The sequence below is a fragment of the Triticum urartu genome, chromosome 6A, assembly GCF_056163025.1.
Source record: "Triticum urartu cultivar PI428250 chromosome 6A, HENAU_Tu73, whole genome shotgun sequence".
Lineage (NCBI taxonomy): Eukaryota > Viridiplantae > Streptophyta > Magnoliopsida > Poales > Poaceae > Triticum > Triticum urartu.
The window spans coordinates 316,478,545-316,483,846 of record NC_141878.1 but is presented as its reverse complement, the minus strand read 5'-3'; the positions used below and the strand labels follow the sequence as shown (position 1 = coordinate 316,483,846).

At 40.7% G+C, this 5,302-nt stretch overlaps 1 long non-coding RNA gene across 1 annotated transcript; it reads right to left on the bottom strand.

The window, feature by feature from the left end:
* Positions 1-555: 555 nt before the first annotated feature.
* Positions 556-5,102, bottom strand: LOC125513264 (uncharacterized). The gene is made up of 3 exons (XR_007285830.2): positions 4,565-5,102; positions 3,243-4,207; positions 556-814 (listed from the first exon to the last, which is right to left on the bottom strand). It is a non-coding gene; the product is annotated as an uncharacterized LOC125513264 (long non-coding RNA).
* Between the last annotated feature and the right edge of the window lie 200 nt (positions 5,103-5,302).

Sequence of the window (5,302 nt, the reverse complement as noted above, 5' to 3'; positions counted from 1 at the left end):
TGATTAGCCGTGTCCCCGGTTATGGACAACTTGAGTATCTAGTACTTGAATATCATGTGAATCTCAACATGTTACTTCTAATTAATGTTGTTGGGTTTTAATTGTTCACTTAATTGGGATTGAGAATGCTGTCAACCATTCTCAATGTTCAACAACCACCATGATAGTTAAATAAATTTATTCCTTTGCAGTAGGGAAAAATTGGCTTTACGCAAAAACCTTATAACCATAGAGCTTTTCCACCAGCCAAATATGCATGTAGTGATAGTCTTTATTCATCATTCTCTATGGTGTGAATTTGCCAGTACATTCAATGTACTGACCCGTTTCGGGCTGCAACGTCTCATGTTGCAGGTTTCTTACGACGAGTAAGTGATACGTTAGGGTTACGATTTTTACACTCAACTTTGCCGTTGGTGTTGATGGGAATCCACAACCTTGTTGCTTCCGCTATTTTGAATTTGAGGTAATAGTATTTACGTTACTTTATACATGTGATTTACCTCTGTTATAAATCCTTCGAGTACTGTGTATGTCAGCATATCGATTCAGGAATGACACTTAAGCACAGAGACTTGATCCATTCAGGTCGGGTCGCTACAATGCCTGGATGCACACATGGGCATACAAGTCCAGTTACAGGACAACCAAAAGCACAACCATCCATCAGGTCTACATGCACACATGAGTACATTTGTAGGTTCACAAGTAAAAGTTTTACATTATGGAGAAAACCGAAACCAGCAAAAGATCCTTTTAGCTCACCAAACACACCTCTAGAACCTTGTGGATGCAAAGGCATTATACTTGTGACCTGTTAATAAAAAGAGAATGACCAATTAGATCAGCTCGGATGAACACATGTTCCAAACATAGAAGTTGCACGGGCTAAAAACCCAAATCGACTCATCCAGATGAAAAAGATATGTGTGTGTCGCCCTGTACTTTGCATTCCACAAGGCACAAACAGAATGTGTGTATGTAGTCATAGGAACAGATTATGCACTATACAACCTATCATTATAAATATTTATCTATAGTGATCTTCTTTTGGTGTATTAGTTTCTCCTGATTGTTGTGAAGTAAATAGAACATTAAAAAATTGAAGGTAATCACTAGCAATCCAGTGGTAATGCATACTGTCTTCTGTTTTTTTGTACATGTTTGTTCTGTGTAGTGTGTACTAGTGCTAGACAGTGAGAATCAATAGTTATGAGAATGTATACCAACTGAACAGTACTCTAATTAATATGCTGCTTGGTTTCAGAAAAAATGTTGATCCAACAAAAAGAAAAAGAGTTTGCAGGCACTTAAATCATTTGCTGAAATGAATATAGGCTGCTCAAAATAAAAGAATGTTGGTTTACTGAATATGTACTTGTGTGGTCCCTTTATTAGTCCATGATGTGTTGTCCAAAGTGTGCAAAGTTTAAGTAGTAGCTGCAGAATTGTTTAAGAAACAGAGTTTCTCGTTGATTCCTAATAAAAGGACAACAACATCTGATTGGAAGTATGCACATCTTCTGGGTAATAAAAAAAGTACTAGTTTCTTAGGAGAAAATAAGGTAGGTTCCTACTTTCAGAGACATGCTTGATTCAGAAAATAACATATCTTTATGATTGCTTTTCAATAGAATGGCCCTTGTGATCGGTACTAAATTTGTTATTTCAAATGAACTAAATATAAAGGCACCCATGATAAGGTCTAATTGTTGCAAGAGCTAGTTCATTATACGCCTTGTCTATATAATAATGAAACCAAAAGGTTGACCTGCTGTCATGGTTGCTTCTGCATACCTTTACGAACAACCTCGATGTGCATACATAGAATTATCAATAGGAAGCAATTTGAGAAACCTACAACTTCTAAAATAGACATGATCTTAAAGAAATTTTACATATCTACGAGTCCATGCAATAGATCACACGAGAGCATTCACCATGGTCCTCAGATTCCAATAAGGGCATTGCAAAATAGCATACCATTCTTCTTTTAGTTGTTTCTTAAGCTGGGATAACCCTTTTTAACTATAAGCCATGCTCTGGAATGAAAGCATGCAGATGTGTGCAGCCATGGTCAAGCCAATCACTTAGTGCTATGTTTCTTACTGCTTTTATGTTACTTAAAAGGAGATATATATCAAAAGAGACAGTCTTTCATTACAGAACAATAAGGGTGCGTTTGGATTGGAACCAAAGCTGACCCTACCAAAATATTGGCTCGCCCTTGAATTTTGGTAGTCGTTTGGATGGTTGCCAGCGAACTGGCTCGCCCAGCCCGCCAGCGCCGCACCCATGTATTTCTCGCCAACGAGCGGGCGATTCCAGGGCGCTCAAAAGCTGCGCCAAAATACTGGCAGGGCGACTTGCCCCCTCTGATTGGTGGGTCCCATGTACTTTCTTTTTTTATTTCTATATCTAGTGCATGCAAGCTGGTGTTTCGGTTTCTTAAGATTGTAATTAACGATGTACCCACACAATTAGCGACCGCATGCACCGGGATAAGCCGCTTCTGCAGGAACTTGCTGTGCATGTCAGTTTTCTTTTTGTTGTTTTTTTCTGTTTGACTGCAAAACAGGCTTTCGTCATGTTAGAAAGTTACGGAAGACGAATGTTTTTATCAAATCGGTATGTTGCAAACGAATTGTTGATCTCTTTCTATTCGAATGAAACCAATTGTTGATCTATTCTGCCAACTTTTTGGACATACGATGGCTACAAACCAAACAGAAACAGCTAGCCAAAATTTTGGTCATACCCTTGCATTGGTCATGCCAAAAATTTGGTGGGGCTAGTATGGGCTCAAACCAAACACACCCTAAAGCATGAATGTCTCGTTTGATCAGTGCTCCACATTTTTTGCTGAATATATTTCATGGTTAGAGAATCTCAGTATGCTCAACTGGATGGAGTATTGTTAAACCATGAGGAAAAGTTTATATATGAGGTTAGAGAAAAACTGAACCAAAGTTTTTGGGATAACAATAAACATGGACAGGGGTATTCAGTTTTCTTATTTTACACGTATTTTATATCTGATAACCCCTCACCTGAGTGTTTGAGGCACAAACAGATCTGGATAAATGCTGCCTACAGGAAGGTCATGATGTTGTAACATCCATAGTTTATATGAATTTCTTGATTTCTTTTATTAATGGTTTAAGAAATTAGGTCGTAGCTCTGCTTTATAGATAAAAAACTAGCATCCACAAGATGTATCAACACACAAGGGCGACCGTCACCTTTGCCTTGTTGTTTTGTTCATACAAGACTTGGAATGAATTCATTCAACCTCTATGTGACAAGCCTTACATTCCCTGTTCGCAAATCTTCATATGTAGCAGCATCATCTCTTTATCCTCTGTTTGCCATTCTTTTCCTGAAAAGAAACATCATCTTAGAATCAGTATAAGTGTTATGCAATCTAAAATAGAACAAAGAAGCACTCTGCAGGAATACTTAAATATAAAAGACATAATTAGCAATAATGCGTCTTATGCACAGGGCATAGCCTGAAGTAGAGGAACATTACAAAATACTAAAAGAGCTTTTTAAGCTACATATTTATCCTTCTTAACCTGACTGACAATTGTACATCTATATCTTTTCTAATACGAGGTGCATCTAGAACATCAGGCTGGAGATTTACATTAGCATCTAAACCAAGGAACAGAATCACAGGTTCATCAACCTTCTCAAAGTTTTCATTTCTTTTCCAAGAATATTCAAAAGGATTCCTGGCTTCGAATGGACAACACTACATGAATCTTTGTTAATGGAATCTTGGACAGAATACGCTTGAGTTGCTTGGGGAGGCAGAAATAATTGTTCGTCAGACAAGTTCTCACCAGAGTTAAATAAATGCTTAGAGTTCATACCTGTGATTCCAAATATATCAAAGTTTACCCACTTGCCGTGTACACGGTCGTCAAACCAACAACATTCAAAAGAGCACAATATTTCCGTTGTGGTGATGGTCCAATTCAAGAATTTCCATTATCACACCACAATATATTTTACTCCCTATGATACAACTATGTAATGATAGAAACAAATTACGAGGTATTCAAAATGTAGTCAAACGATGCCACATGATGGAAGGACCATTATAAGTCTTCAACTAGGATCAAGAATCTCACCAAAACTGTGAAGTTGTACTTCTTCGATTATTTATGGCTGCAGCTTACCTCAACTTGTGAACCTAGACCTGAACATCAACACTAAAATGTTATTCCTGAAGACCTTGTCTACAAACATCAATCTATCTATTAAATTAAAATTAATCCTAGAAAAAAAGATCATCTAGAATGAATTATTAACTGGAACAGATCTATAAGCACCAAGAAAATGAACTGGCTATGCAAATTAGACTGCATGTTACATTTTGAGTCATACGTACGGAAATATCATAAGCACACTGTTCGAACAGACGATGCAATTCCGAATTTGCAAATAAGAATATAAAATTGTATGTTTTTCGACGCACATAATGCAATATCGGTTTCAGAAGCCAGCCATACAAAATTAACTACTCCAGATCGAAGATTGAGGGGATCCTGCTCACCTCTGCCTTCCCCTTCTCTAGATCGAGGATGAGCAACTCACCTCCTAGCCAGAACAACACGTGTTCGCTTCACCTCCTCCACAACCAAGCCACCGCCCCGTGCTCGCTTCCCCACCTCCACAACCAAGCCACCGCCCCATGCTCCTCCACCCAGCTTCGACTGTGAAGGCCAGATCCAGCACGGACGCGCGCGGCGGCGGCCAGATCGAGCAAGATGCGTTGAGTGGCGCCTGGATCCAGGCGCGTGGAGGAGCCCCATGACCCCGTCCTCCCTCTCTCTGTCTCAGTTTAGGGGAATTACATCGACGGCGCCTTGCAGCCAGCGCGCGAGTGCGACATCAACGGGGTGTGATGTGGCAGGCCGGGCAGCGTGGATTCAGATGGGGGTGTGGTGTGGGAGATGGGGGTATATGGGTTCGGCGGCGTGGTGGTTGGGGAATGGAGCCGTGGCCCTTGGCCGGGCGGTGTGGATCGGGGGATGCGGAAGAGGTGGTGTTAACGGCGATGAGTGCGGCGGCTGGGTCGGCCTGTGGTGGGGAGCGGGGAAACAGAGTAATTTCACGGCCACGTGGCGCGTGGAGGCCGCTACGCGTGACTTCTGCTGTTTTGTCTGGCTCGCGCGCTTTTGCCGCAAATTTTTCAGTCACCGGCATTGTGTTTGCCCCCGTTTAGTTTCTAGGGCAGTTACATTGACCCTAAACTTGCCGGCAGATACATTTCCACTCTTGCCATATCATT